The sequence below is a fragment of the Carassius auratus genome, chromosome 13, assembly GCF_003368295.1.
Source record: "Carassius auratus strain Wakin chromosome 13, ASM336829v1, whole genome shotgun sequence".
Taxonomy (NCBI): Eukaryota; Metazoa; Chordata; class Actinopteri; order Cypriniformes; family Cyprinidae; genus Carassius; species Carassius auratus.
The window spans coordinates 11,292,176-11,308,626 of record NC_039255.1 but is presented as its reverse complement, the minus strand read 5'-3'; the positions used below and the strand labels follow the sequence as shown (position 1 = coordinate 11,308,626).

Below are 16,451 nucleotides of genomic sequence, written 5' to 3'. Positions count from 1 at the left end.
TAGCAGACCAGTGCAATTTTTGCCATTAAGAGTAGCAATAGCATGTTTAGAAACAATTTAGAAATAGTACATTTCAGAAATTCAGGAAGCTTATAGGTGCTGGAACCTTCTGTAAAGTGTTTTTTTAAGTAAAACACAATACTGTCAATTACATTCAGAACATTGGAAACCCTGACTATTAGAAAACATCTCTCTGTTGCTTCAGAGGCCATAACATACTAAGTCCAACTCTCAATAACTTTGGCCAAAACGATAGAGTTCAACATAAACTGCCAGCTGCACCAACAAAATAATACATAGTTCAACATAAAGTGTAAAGTCCACGCTAGCTGCTATATGTTTTGCGTTGAGGTGATACTTGAGGCTCGATGTGCTGCTGCGGCGATATGCGAACGCTAGTTGGTGCTCCAGTATAATCGGTAACGCCGAAACTCATCCAAACGTTCCGCGGTGCAAAAATAAGTTATTAAAAATGCGGGAATTTTTTTTCTGTAATTAATTAATATTAGTTAACGCGTTATTTTTTGTGTAATTAATTAATCTCAATTAACGCGTTAAAGTCCCGGCCCTACTTTTTTTATATTATGGCTGACATCCAGTAAATGCCCAGTATGAAATTTTTATAACATTTTGTCTAAATTAAATAAAAAATAAAACACTAAATCATTAAGCATCACAAGAACATAATAATGTACAGTCTAAAAAAATGAATATTAATTTAGAGATTTGCTGATTACATTTAACAGCACTATTAAATCATTAGTGTTTTTAAAAATTAACTTGAAAATGAGCATGTACAATTAAACATTTCTAAACATAAAATAAATGTAAAATCATCTGATGACCAAACTGCTAATTATATATTGTGCATCCCATGTCAAGGAGCATATGCCAGTGAGGAACAGCAAACAAAAGACAAAAAATCATTCACCTTATTGATTGTCTTTTTGGTTATTAGATTGTGCACATTATTGACTATGTTTTAAACAAAATGCATAATCTTAAAAAAAATAAAAATCAAGCACTCCTACAAATTATTATTTAGCTCTGACTTCCTCCTCACAGTTTGTTACCACTCTGTCTCATACTGCTTAAATATCCGGTTTTGACAATTCTCCAGGAAACGCTGTGGATGCTCAAGGTCCGGCCTCAACATATCTGTTGGCTCTGGCTCTTCAGGACTGGCTCGAGTACAGTTTACCATTATTTCTACTCAGACAGGCACTTAGGCTGAGGATGGGTGTTGCCATCCTCTGAGTGGCACCATATGGTACCATGAGCAGTGCCATGGCTGAGTCCCTCCTCCACCAGAACTTGCCCACTGTGGAGAGTGTTGACAGTGCTGCCCCCTGCTAACCCCACAGACCAGCCATGTAGCAAAGCTACGCTGCGGTTTCCCTCCCACATTCCCCCTCTCAACCCTTTCAACACCAATTGTGTGTCTTTCTTTTTTAGTTTCACACACTTGCAACGGTGCTTTCTGAAATTGACCTGATTTTAACTAGTTTTTCTCTCTTGAGTTCTCCAGCAAAACAAACACACACACCTCTCCTTTTCTCACTCACACTCGGCTTTGAGTACTTTCACATCTTACTCTTTCATGTTTAGATTTGTGTATCATATGATTCATTGTTTTCTCTTAAAGAGAAAATTAGCCATTCCACTGGACTTTGGTGATTTATGTAGGGACCCCACCCCTTAAAAACTGTACCTTTAAGACAACGGCACCATAATCCTAGTGGACATTTTTACGCTTAACTTGGCTTATGCATTAAATCATAAAAAAACTAACTGTGCAGAAGAGCCAAGGAGATGAATGCAACACACAAAGTTTATGTTAAGCGTTTTCCTCCCACTGTAAAATGTTAAAGGGGGGGTGAAATTCTCGTTTTCACTCAATATCCTGTTAATCTTGAGTACATATAGAGTAGTACTGCATCCTTCATAACTCAAAAAAGTCTTTAGTTTTATTATATTCATAAGAGAAAGATAGTCTGTACCGATTTTTCCCGGAAAAACACGACCGACTGGAGGCGTGACGTGTGGGCGGAGCTAAAGAATCACGAGCGCGAATAGGCTTTTGCGTTGAGAGCATGTGGAAGTTGTGACATTACCGTGAGGGAAAACCCATCATCCAAAACAAACCATGGCTTACAGTCAGATTCAGCCGTTTATTTATGATCCAGAATCAGATCCAGAGGCTGAAACTGAATGAAAGCAGCAGCAGCAACGACTCGCTCCGAGCGGGGGCTCGAACCCGGGTCTTTGGCATGGGAGGGGACGCACTAACAAGGAGGCAGAGATATTTGAAGCAGTTTTACTCACCGCCTGTAGTTCCAACACACGATCGTGACCCTTTTTCCTTGGGATTGCATCATCCTTAAGAAATAAACGATACGCAAATCCGTCGTCAAACTGGGCCTTGTGAGCAAGCATCTTCGAAATGCAGGGAACAAACAAAAACACTTGCACAACTCCGTTGATGCTCTGTAAAAATAAAATCCATCCACTGGTCTCTTAATGCTGTTTTTTTTTTGGTAATCTGTGCAGGGTTGTCTTGCCCTGGCAACCAAAAACACACTTCTTTTGTGACTTTTCGCGACGCTCTCGCTCTGATCAGTGAATCGCTCTGATCAGTGAAATGTCTGTGCTGCTCAGCCTCGCTATACGGGAGTGCGCGCTCTTCCGGCAGACGCGCCCTTAGGACCCATATAAGGAAATTCCGCTCCATCTAACGTCACACAGAGCCATACTCGAAAAAACTTTCCGAAACTTGTGACAAACCGGAAGGAGTATTTTGGGAACAAAAATACTCCTTCAAACGTACAACTTAATTTTTTTAACTTTGTCCATGTTTAGCATGGGAATCCAACTCTTTAACAGTGTAAAAAACTCAGTATGCATGAAATAGCATTTCACCCCCCCTTTAACTGCAATTGTTATATATATATATATATATATATATATATATATATACATATATATATATATATATATATATTGTAGAATATGTATATGAGTACATTCTAAGTAAAGTCTGTAAAAATGTGTTTAATAAAGGTCTTTGCCAAGACATTACACATTTTTCTAGATTTTTTTGACTATTCACAATATATATGTCATACACAACAAGTCTCATTAATTTAATAAAAGTCATAAGAATTATCATTTTAACTCACAGACTATATACAAATCCACTAAAGCAATGATATGCATCAGAAATAAAAAAATCCCCCCCCCACCCCCCATTGTTAAAACAGCAAATCAGCAGTTCCTGAGCATTATGTAATATCAGCACTTTCAATCACATGCCCAGTGTAGATACTAGATGGCACAGAACACAGAGAAGGTCACATGATAATAATGATGAACACACAGAGGAGTGTTGTGCACGTCACATGACCAGCCGCTGCCTCCCATAGGACAGGTAGAGAGAAGCAAGTGTACAGCGGTGTCCTCATTATGCCAAACTGGAGATGCAGAAGAGAGTCGGGGACAGATGTTACGTCCTCTCTGATCTCTTAAAGCTACAGTAACACTAACATCCAGTAAGTAACTGCAGTATTCTTTCCTTCACCCTCTTGCCATTTGCCCCTTTATTACAACATTTCTTTTTTTTTTTTTTTCAAAAGTAAGTTTTTAATCCCCTTCACAGATTTTCTAATGGGGTTCCTTTCTAGCCCTTTTTGACTAAGAGCTTTTTGCTGTCAAGAGCCTCTACTGTGAGTGAGTGAGTGAGTGAGTGAGTGAGTGAGTGAGTGAGTGAGTGAGTGAGTGAGTGAGTGAGTGAGTGAGTGAGTGAGTGAGTGAGAGAGTGAGTGAGTGAGAGGAAATCTGCAGCTGTTACATGAATACATCAGAACTATGATATTTAAATAGTTCTCAATGAAAATTCTGACATTATTTACTCACCCTCATGTCATTTTAAACTCATAAGAATTATTTTCCTGCACCAAAAATCTATATTCCTGTTAAATATCCATGCTATTATAAAAAATTCATGTTACTGAATTTAGGTTTATTGCCATATTAGGCAATTTCATTTCAGATGCAGATTCAACATTCAGTAAATACAAGCAATACAATAATACATACAGTACATAAAATAAAAATTCAACTTATAGAAAAAAAAATGTGTATATACATAACTCTAAACAAGATTATTTTTGTTTGTGATAAAAAAACTATTAATTGATAATCTCACAGAACTGCTGTAACCAGATTGTCAATGAACCAAAGTCAAGAACCAGATTAGTCTGATTTGTGAACAAATCGATCATTCAGATTATTTATTATTATTATTATTTTTTTTTTTTATTATTATTATTATTATTATTATTATTATTATTATTATTATTATTATTATTAACCAGGTCAAATGATTTATTAAAAAGATCTGGCTCAAAAGAAATATTCTTCTGCAAGCCATTTATGACTACTTTTACTTTATTATTAACACACCAATGAGAGCAAATTTTTAATTATTCATAAATAAAGATTTTACTTCTGATCTGTTTATCAGACAGTCTTTTGTATTGCTTTAGAAAGCTCACAGTTCCAAAAACATGACACACAATGGGATTGTTCATGATAGAAGTTGGTTAGCTGGAATTATGGATTTATATTTAACTCAAGTAATTACACACACACACACACACACACACACATGACACACACATTAATATATATATATATATATATATATATATATATATATATATATATATATATATATATATATATATATATATATATATATATATATATATATATATATATATATATATATATACACACACATACACACACACAAATTAAGAAGAATAAATTAATCATATAAATATTCATATCAATATATAAATTAAGAATAATAAAAATACTAAATACCAAACATTTTATAATTCTAAATATAGTTTTTTCTTAGGCATAATGCTAAATGACTTTTTGAGGATGCTTACCAAAAACAACAGTGTAAGTGGCCTAATCAGCAGGGCCAGTCTAGAAGAGCTGTACAGAGCCACCAGGACAATAACATTTCCCAGAACCCCCTGATGACAGCAGCATCTCTGTGCCGTTAAGACAGTGTCCCCTTAATAATTAAAGAAGCTGAGCTTCAAATTCACAAGCAAGTGACGGTGAGCAAGAAAATGTACTGAAAGGAATCACGATATGGTAAAACTAAGGAAAAAACAAATGTTACGGTGCTCTATATTCCCACCAAACTACTGCGTGCGACTATGATAAAAATACCCAATCAGCATATTTGTGTTTGAGCTCAGGGGTTTCTACTTACAACGTGTTTTTTCAGAGTAGAGTAATGTGTCACATATGTTCATCAGAATCCACTGTTCAATACACCAGAGTTTTGTTCAGTTCCAAGTTATGCAAGATCAGTGTAGACAGCTTCATTTATTATAATTCAATTTTGTGAGATCACAATGAACTAAGTTGAGCGACAGGTTTAATGATTATTAAGGGAATTTGCATATGTGATATTGATTTAATACAACAGTTCAATAAACAAGAAGTTAATATTGAGTGACTTCCATTATTTGACTATAATACTAACACTACAAATCTAGGTCAATTATTCAATTATCCATTCATAGAGACAGTCACTTGCTTCGTTCCTGAATGAATCAGCTCTTCAAACGAATCAATTGAATGAATGATTCTGGGATTAAATCAGTGACTTGCTACCAACTAATGACAGTTTAAGTTTCATTTTTAAAGTTTAATTTCAGTTACTTTAATCATTTACTCAAAATTACATATTTAAAACATTAATCTCAACATGAATTTAAGTGCACTCATGTTATCTCGGAGCCTCATTAAACTTCTGTAAGTATACCTACATGCTACTTTTGTGTACTTCTGTGCCACCTCTGTATTGCATATTAATTTTGTTAATACTGACTTCATTTGATCGGTAACTTATTCTTGTTACTCTATTGTTTTAATTATACATTTTTAAATGGGAAGCATTTTTTTGTTATTTATAGAGGTGCTCCTAATTTTTTTCACTGTGCTCCTAAAAACAAAAGGAAGAGTAGAGCACTGGATTACAGTAAATGAGGTAATGAACGTGAACTTGAGAGCTTGTACTTTTACAAATACGGAAAATAATAAGTGGGACTAAAAAATAGAAACAAATGTGTACGTTTAGTAGGGTTTACTGAGGCATCTGCTCAACTGTCCACTCTCCTCTGTCAATAATCTCATTATAATAAACTCTTTGACCAGCTAGTGTTTCAGTTAACAAACCTCATGAAAACACTTAATAAACCTGTCATCCTTCAAAGCCCCCCAGCAAAATAGAGACCTATCGTTAATTAGGGCGGGAAATGAGATGATGGTGACGTCTATTTTTACCCTGTTGTGAATTACCCTTTTACAAACAGATTACAGTTGAGGTGGTGGTGTGGGGGGGGGGGGGTTGGAGGAGGAAGCAAGCTATGAGATGGAGGGATCCAAAGGAGAGAAGAGGGAAGAAATAAACAGATGGAGAATATGTGCAGTAGCTGTTGCAGTGGAATGGTGGATGCTGGGATCTCCTGAGAAAGGTGTCCATATGGCCTAGCTGTGCATCTACAGGACCTACACCCAGCCCAGTGGAGGCTCAGCATTAAACACACACCAGGCAATAGCATGATGCTAAACACACACAAATACAAACACACGTAAACACAAGCAGTGCAACTACACACAAACGCACATGAAGCACCAGTTGGCATTACAGGAAAATCAGGCAGCAGCCAGTTTGAGCGGAACCCATGCCAGCATACTCACGCAGACTATAAAAAGTCTAGCTACTGCATTTACACTGGACTATATCTGAGCGAGTCCGCACAAACAAGACCGCAAGTTATACAACAGTTCAATAAACAAGAAGTATATATTGAATGTTTTACGGTCGCGATTCAATATCGACAGCTGCATTGTATATTTTGTTTCTCCAACAAACATAGTTGCAAATAAATCCACAGCAGAATTAATGTTTATGCGTCTCTGAATGAATCTGTGTTTTGGGAAATCGTGTTGAGTGAATGATTAATTGAAAAAAGAAGTCACTTGTTTATTTTCTAAACGAATCAATGTTTTTAACTAAATCGTTTGAGTGAATGACGCAATGACTCATAAAACAGACACTTGATTCGTGCCTGAATAAATAAATAATGTTTTTAACTAATCGGTTAACTGAATTGATTCAAATGACTCATTCATTTGACAGTCATATGTTGCTACCTGGTAGCGAAACAATGTAGCCTACAAAAAGAGTCTCTTAAAGTCCTCATCACTAATGCACAGACTGAATGAGTTTTTTACATTAAAATTGTTATTCAATGTCACAAAAAAAGCAAATCAGAAACACAAATGTCTATAACACCTTCCTGCTTTCTGTTAATAGGTTTGTAAATTCTTAAATCTATGAGAGGTTTCTCGATGCAGTGACAATACACAGTACTGTATATTCACTGGTCTGTAAACTCCATTCAGCACTTAGGAAATATGCATTTATAGTCTCACTTTATCTTTATTATTCTTTATTATTTTGTTCTTTCGTGCTATATTATATGCATCAATCAATGTCTCGAGACACACTAGCAAGGATCTAAAACTCAAGGGGAGCAAGAGTTGGGATGTTGTGTGTGTTAGAGGTATTTAAGGCCTTGAAAAAAAACTTGAAATAGAAACCTTGATACCTAAGCATTAAATTAAGAATGATTTTAAGCATTGCATTATGGATTTTAATGAACCTTAAATTTATTTGTGTACTTTGCATATTTATTTCTACAGACATATAATTGTGCAATGTAAGAGGTTAAGATTGGTACTAAATAGTTGTACTTTAAATTTAGCTTTATCTTCAATAAAAATGCCCCAAAAAATCCTTTAAACTTGAATTAAAGAAAGCCATTTGTTATTTGGGAAACAATTCTTTTTTTTTTTTGAAAGTTTTTGAAAAATTTTCTTAATATTTCTTTTGAAATGGTGACACTTTTTTTGTTTGTTTGATTTAAGAAATCCTTGATGAATAGAAAATTCGAAAGAAAAGCAATTATTTGAAATGGAAATATTTTGTAACATGAAAAAAAATGTTTTTACTATCATGTTTGATCAATTTAATGCATCCATCATCATTACGTCACAATACACATCATTCTTCTTCCTTTTCGCCTTCTTGACACTATTTATTGATCAGGACTGATCAGAGAGAAAAAAAAACTTCACCTACTTTCACATTCTTCACTCTCAAACTTTGGCTCATTTAATGTATTGTATTACTTCTTTCTCTTTCATAATGTGAATAACAGTTCCTTTCCCAGTCCCTTTCATCAATCTGAAAACAATCAATTTACATTTGGATATAAGGGTATGCATGGGTGCAAAGAGCAATTCTATAGTTTCTGAAAGATGTAGAGTAATACAAACAGTACTGTCTAAATATCAGCATTTTTGGCCAATCGAATGACAGGACCAAAAGTAACTGTTGTGTAATACTGTATGCTGTAACCCTGCATGAAAGTGACTGAATGGGCAGAAGAGCATGAGTGATGTGTGAAACCTTCAACAGACACTTTTCAGTAGCAGAGCAGCTCAGATGCACTGTAAATCTCTGACAGAATCCACTCTCAAATGGAGTAGTCCCATGTGGGCTGGTGAAAAGCAAAGAGAGAGAAAACGGGGGGGAAAAATGTCCATATGCCTATCCGCATGCGCGGCAGCCATGCCATTAAAACAAAACACATCTATAAATAGTCAACCCACTATCTTCATCCAAGACACCATGGTCCTCGTCAAAACCCTCCGTATTTCACACAAAAAAAATAATAGTGGATCTGATCTCCTCAGACGTGCAGTCGGCTAAACACGTCAGTGATGTTAGTTTCAAATCAGGCCATGCATTATCTGCCTGTGCAGTTTTTACACAAATGCATGGATGCATAAACACACACACACACACATACGTACACATCTTCTCTCTGGGCAATTAAAAAAATCATTGGTGCAAAAGGAACACAGAGCCGCAGCTTTTTGGCCAGCTCAGGCGTAATACTGATGATGCTTGAGGAAAGTGACACTCTGCCAAAAAAGAGAGAGAGAACAGTGCCTACAGAACAAACCGAAATGCACATTCCTCCACGGGAGTGCTGTGTAACTGAAGCTCCAGGTGTTGGTCCCACACTTCACTGACTGACTGACTGACTGACTGACTGAAGACTCTGCTAATTAAAAACACATGCGGACCAACAGAAGAAGCAGACGCGGTAAAAAGATGACTAAAATCTGACAGTGCACAGCTTTATTTTGCAAATGATCTACACTTTACACAAGTCCACTGCCTACATAAATAACATCCTTACAATAAAACATCTGATATTACATCGTTTTAAGCAATAGGATGTACAATTGCCATCTCACGGCTGATAAAATGGGTGAAAACTCCAAAAGGCATTTTGCAAAGACAATTTATCAACCATTCTATCACAGAGACTTGAATGTGGGTTCTTTCGAATTGACCCACCGAAACTAACCAGAACAACCAGTTGACCACCTAGCAATCACATATCAAAATGCTATAAACACTTTAGTAACTAAATAGCAACATTCTGGCAACCAGCTGTACTTAATTCTACCCCTCGAATTTGATTGGCCGAGTGGTGTTTCAAGAGTGATGAAACACATTCTATGATGAAAACATAATCTGTGCTGAGTATTTTTCTGTGAATATTTCTGAAAGTTACAACATTACATCAGTAGGCAGCGAGAAGTGACTTTTTGAATTGGACACTGGTCACTGGACCTTTCATTCCACTGATTCGTTCAAAACACTGATTCGTTTCAGGAATGAAATAAGTGACATATCATCATGAATGAGGCAATAAACCATTCACTCAACTAACTCATTAGTTTACACTGATTGATTCAGGAACGGAATAAGTGATTTTACTTTATAAATGAGTGAAAGATTCATTCACTCAACTGATTCATTCAAAACACTATTCATTCAAAACTCGTAAAATGAGATGTGTAAAAAGTAATTGTCAGTATTATGTCTAAATCACAAGTAACTCAAAATGTTATATTTGTAATAAACATTTAAATTGAAATGTTTTCCATCATCTTTGATTTTTTATTTATTTTTTTGATATAAACTTTACAGTATTGTATTGGAACAGCTGGATAGCACAACTATGCCTTAAGATGCAGTCTAAATATGCAGCTCACTTGTTTTTAATACAACATTATGGAGTGCTACCTACAGACATTTCTATCAACTATCAGAGGTCCTGCCCTAGACTCGCCTTTACATTATATCCAAAACCGAGGAGCATTTAAGATCTTATAAATGAAAATACAATTCTTATGAGGATAGACAATGTTAGAAACCAAATTACTAAGAAAAAAGTGGCGGTGTTGTGTGAAGTAAGTGTCCCAGCATGCCTACACATTCTACCTACTGGCATTCTCCATGGGATAAATTCTCACAGGAGGGTAGGCTGTAACAATCATCACACATTGTTGATCTGTAAATATCAGCCAGACAGCAAGGGAAGCTGCAATCACTGCTGCCTGCATCTCTCCAGTCGTTTAATCATCATCCTTACAATTTAAACATTGTTTTACTGACATATTAAATCATTTCCTGGATACAAGACATATGCGCTAAACAACAACTAACAGCTGTGCCAGTTTGTCCCACGCGATGCCATGAGAAGATCCAGTATGTCAGGAGAGATTTTGTTGGTGTCACATAACTTAAGCTGTAGAAAAGTGCCCTCTGACCCTGCTTTGGGAAAGTCCTACTGTGTTTTTTGTAAACAGCTTGCAACATACTCTCCAGCAATACGGTGACAGATGCCAGCTGTAATTCCCATTACTTTTATGTGTTTCTATGTTAAAAGGTCTTGCTTCCCTAGCAGACCCATTATCCACAAAAACAGTTGTGCTTCAAACAGCCTGGGTCACTGACACCACGGTGCAAGAATAGGTGTATTATTACAGTACATGGTGAGGGGTCCCGGTCGGATTGACTGCATATTTTTGTGAGTTGGTAAGGAAATGAGTGGTGTGTGTGTGTGTGTGTGTGTGTGTGTGTGTGTGTGTGTGTGTGTCCTAGTACAGTTAGCCAACTGGAGGAACAGATGGACTCCCCACCCTCCTTGTTGTGAAGAAACACAGTCTTAACACATACACACACACGCACCTCTCAAAGCAGCATTTAACTCTAAACGGAATATGCTGCATGTTTATTTGGGCATATTCATACCTTTATTATAATACTCAAACAAAATTTGTTTCAGAGTGATGCGTAGTAAGAATTTTTTATTAAACACGGAGAAGCCAGTAAAGTTTTGCCTCAAAGAGATGCTCACTATCTATCCAGGTACTGCCTGATATATAATTACATATTTGGGAAATATGATACATTTTATTTCATCAGTATATTTAATATTTTTTCTAAATATTTCCCACCTTGTTTTATTTTTCACAAACTATGACAAATAATTTAGTTTCAATGTAATCTGGTAATTATGCAACAAAATATAAATTAAAAAGTGCACACAGAAAAACAATGCAATACAGGGAGTTGTTTATAATTATAATTCTCACAACTACACATTTTCTTCACTAACACCTCATCTACAGTATGTTAGTGATCAAAATAACGTAACCTTGGTGGTATATTGAAATCAGCAGAATCGCAACATCACAGAAAATGGAATATTCACATTCGTATTGACTGAAATGTATCGTATACTGAAAGTTAGCTCTCTTGCTAAACGGCTTGCTTTATGATAATGCAGTGCAGAGTTAAGCTGCATCATTCAGTTTAAGCAGCTCAGTTTGAGTAGGTCATATATAACGCACAGCAATCAAACCCACAACCACTCTAGCATCTGTATGCTGAGGCCTGTGAAAGACACAATTGGTAATGCAGTCAGGCCACTGACTGAACAAGTGAGAAAGTAACTGAGTGGGAGCCTGAGAATTAGGAGCATGACTTTAGCACATGCCAACCCATGAACACAAGCTCATCCTTCTGAGGCCTGCTGGTGGGTGTGAGCAAATGGATTCAGAAGGCTTGTTCTCCAGTGGATGCTAATGTATGGACTAGGGCGCTATTAAAAGCCACTACTGTGCGATGTGCCTGTGCATTTAATTATTTATCTATTCATGTATTCCTCCTCTTTTTAAAGGCTTTTTGTCAGTTCTTGTGTCTAACTCAGAAGCACTGGCTAGAGGAGGAGTGGGCTCAAGAGAATGAGATTACAATAAGAGCATCTCTCTGTTTGATCTTCAGCACAATAGACCTGCCTTAAATACACCTCATCTACTAGATCCCTTGCTCAACAACAACATTTCTAGGCCAGAAGTCTCAGGTAGGTGTAACTGATCGAGTGCATCCTGCTTATGCATATGGTGCAATGATAATAATGATAAACAGCACGACTGCTTATTTTTGTAGGCCAAATTCAGAAACAAGTTAGCGCTTCTGTTTGTATCGTATTGAAGTCAGTGGGGTTTTTTTTAAGTGTTAAAGTCCTGAAATACTGTCTATGATTAACACAAGCTCAAAATATTTTCACATTTTAATCTACCACATAAAATACATCAGTAACACCTCCTTGTGATATTTTTAAGCCTTTTCTTTCTGGGATTTTTTTTTTTTTTTATAATAAAGACTAAAAGAGTTGTCAGAGTCATGTGACAACGATGTAGTTCGTTTATAACCAATGCTTAGCTTTTTTTCCGGTGATTGTATTCAGGCTTCAGAATGTATAAAAGTTGTGTTCATTTGTGAAGATTATCATGATGAACAAAATCTGTAAGAATCATCGACGTCTGTTGGTCACAGAGCTTATTTTCTAAATGAATCCCAAAGGACAATGAAAAAATCCTATTGGCTTCATGTCCAGAAAGCGAATGGGAGAAAGATATTCTCTATCTGTTGATATGAACCACACCGCAGTTATCTTATTCTTCAGCTAAGAGAACCAGGGCAATACTGGTGTGCATAAATAATTTAACATAGCATAAATATTACTCTGTCAGCAATCTAAAGCACCACCACAGGTGCCTGGATTTATTTTCTTGTTTTGCAGGAAAAAAATAATGCGACTGTAAAAAAGATTTTGATTTATAACACAGTGCCACTCCCATGGCTTCAGCATGACCCCAATGGGCAGTAAAAGAGAAAATCAAAAACATATAAAGCAGTCATTTAAAGTATTAAAGAATGTCACAACAGCATGCACAAATGTTAGGGTCTCATTTTGAAACATTCTTTACCTGTTTCATTCTTTACAAACCCTGCTGCAAAAAATACCAGCATAGAGCACATCCTTGAGGTAAATCTTGAACTTTCATTCACTACCATGTATGACGCTTACATTTTGAGACAGCGTTGTCACGGCCTCATTGTCTGACATTTATAGAGACTGCAGTCATAAGAGTCAGAAAATAGAAAGACTAACATTACATGGCAATGGTCATATGTTTATCATTTATTTACATTAAACTGCATTATTAACTTACTGCATGTAAACTTGACTGAGATGTTTACCTGATGTCGTTCTGCTGAGGTGGTTTCTTATTCCCGACCAGGTTCACTGTTTTTGCTTGTATGGGCTTCTCCTCTCTAAAATGTACAAACACAATTTAGATAGTAACGGTACCTCTCTCAAAAAAAAATTATTGGCTCTTTTACATAAAGTTTTTTTTTATTTTTTAACTAACATTTTCTAATATTACCAACCTTCACCAAACATACATTTTCATGAAATGAAAGTTGAGTTATAAAGACAAAACCTCTCCTTTTGTAAACAATTCTGCAATATTGATTTTAAAGAATGGTACATCCAAAAATGAAGATTCTGTATGAAGACAAATGAAGATCAATAAAAGAGTACAAAAAATCTTCTTTTATATTCCACAGAAGAAAGCCAGTCATGTTTGGAATTACATAAAGGTGAGTAAATGATGACAGAATTCAGAACAGAATATTTTCGGGTGAACTATGCCTTTAAGCTAGCACAGTATGGTTGTGTTTCTGAATGCCTCAAAAGCGTTCTGAAGTCGACCTCTAGCTTCTGCTTCAGGACAGAAGTTTCTTCGAGAGTGAACAACTCAAACATCGATCTCAGGACACACAGCAAATTAAAATGAGAGTTTGTTTATCAGCACACTAAGACAAATTAGTACAAAGATTATATGTGATCTGTCTCTTCTCTCTAAGAGAAATACTGTATAACTGAGACTGAATTCAGTGATCATTTGACCTGTGACCTTTAGCCATTCAAAGAAAACAATATATACATTTTTCTTTCAGAAGAGTTTTTCCTGTGAGTAATTTAGGAAAAGAAGTGGTTAAGTTATTGATTGTATTTGCTCAGTGAACCAATTTAAGAATCTAAAAGGTGACCAACAACTAATGTAATATAATCTTATGTAATATAAGCAATGATAGCTTCTAAGTGGCAGATGGACAGGAAGCCAAGAAACATCTTCACACTCATGATAACACTGATGAACCACAAATAGACATTCAGAATAAAACTTTATAAACCATCCTACATGTAAACTGCCGACGAGTCATAAAAAGATCTCTCTTTTTTTACTAGTTTTCATTAGAAGTATTTGGTTGAATACTTTTGCTAGTTATTATTATTACAAATATATTATTAGGAGGATCTAAAAAGAAAAGAAAAGAAATTAAACAGATGAGGAAAAACATAAAGCTATGACTGATGCTTCTACTCAAGCTGTGATTGATGCTCACTACAATCAGGGAAGATTTCAATGAATGGGTTAAGGATCCTGATGATCATGATGATCATGATGACGCGGCACGGAAATATTGTCGTGATCGGGCAGGAATCCTGACACTGGTGGTGAACAGTGTGGAGAACATTCACTAACCTATTTACAAAAACATTAAAAATGCATGATGTGTCGAATAAATGAACAAACAATGTGACATGACGTGTGCTGCCTGAAACGAATCCATCACACAGTGATGTGTAAAACAGCAGGATGTATTTAGTTGTAGATATTTAGCTCTTGCATGTCGATACACCCCTCTCTCTTTAACAGCTATACCTGTGAGCAGTCACCTGGCCGTTTGTTAGACAATGTTGTTTTGGACGTGTTTGAATATACAAGTGATGCTGATCCATGACATGTGGCCATAAGGATTGAGAAAGTGGACATACTTGGCCAGACTCACCCACCCACACACACACACACACACACACAGGAGCTCAGGTGCAGGCACCTCAGGTGATGACTTTATTAGTAGGCTATTGCAAACAGATGCACCTACAGAAACTATTACAAGCTGTTTGCCTTTTGGTCTCCAGAAGCAGCACAAATACTACAGGCGAGCTTCTTATAATGCGTGACGTCTTACTTGAGTATGGCCTCATCCTTTGCCTCTTCCTCCTTCTGCCGAAGCATCACAGCCATGATAATGTTCCTCTCCTCCTCGGTGAGGTGACTGAGGTCCGGAAGCTCGGGTACGGAGTTCTGCGCTGTGGGTGGGCGAGGGCCGCCGCGGGGCCCCACCGAGGCGGACATATTTTACCCCTGTGTGATCGGTGCACAATCCCAGCTATGTAAACCGCTATTCAGGACATAGTCCGATGGCTTATCCGCGGCAGTCGCGAGCGTGGCGAACCGTTCATCGTTGCGGCGGGCACCGACGGTTGCGCTTCTCTTCCTATACGGGTTTTTCTCCTGTGTCTCTCCCCCCCACCCCCCGCCCGCCCGCCTGCTTCTCCCCTCCAGGTCCAGTTAAGGGTAGTCCATATCCGATCTGGAGGACATGTGCGAGTCGAAAAGGGGGGTCTTGCGCTTGTTGAAGAAGCCGCCTCGGAGCTCGGGCTCTCGGGTGGGATGATGGGAGAAAAGGCGGAGTCCCCTCGGCGCTCTGTTTTCCGAGCTCGCTGCTGCTGCTGATGCTGCCGCTGTCAGGGAGACGGAATAGTCAATGGGACCGCAGCCCCTCAAGCGCGCGCACGCATCCTCTGGACGGCCGCGCGCACTCTCGTTTGAGAATGGGGGCTCGCTGCACGCGCACTCTGAATCCCATTTTCGTTCTCCAATCGCATCTACCAGCAGCCGACGCTTTGAGATTCACCGAGCCTGAATCGCGGTTGAGATTGAGAACAGTGTGTGTTGCAAGTGCAAATTCAGCACACCCCAAACGAGAGGCTAAAATATAAATAATGATGCACACTAAACCCAGACTTTATGCAACTAACTAACTATCTGGTTAAGGGGGACACTTAATCTTAATCATCTTTTTCATTATTTCTTATATTTAAAACTCCCTTGAGGCAAAGAATAATGAAAGAGTGAAATGTGAGAGTAATTTGTAATTGTAATGTTTGTAGTTTTACTGTACACGGTAAAATAATTAATCTAATTTTCCCAAATTCGTTTAA

The 16,451-nt window shown here is 37.2% G+C and overlaps 1 protein-coding gene across 6 annotated transcripts in view; it reads right to left on the bottom strand.

Annotated features, from left to right (window-relative positions):
- LOC113112647 (regulating synaptic membrane exocytosis protein 1-like) overlaps positions 1 to 16,356 on the bottom strand; it is a 69,256-nt gene extending 52,900 nt beyond the window's left edge. The window contains exons 1-2 of one of the 6 annotated variants that reach the window (XM_026278391.1): positions 15,416 to 16,356; positions 13,571 to 13,645 (exon numbers count right to left, since the gene is read on the bottom strand). The gene's annotated coding sequence lies outside the window, so the exon portion shown is untranslated. The remainder of the gene's footprint in view (positions 1 to 13,570; positions 13,646 to 15,415) is intronic. The other 5 variants (XM_026278392.1, XM_026278393.1, XM_026278394.1 and 2 more) reach the window with 5 other exon arrangements.
- Positions 16,357 to 16,451: the final 95 nt, after the last annotated feature.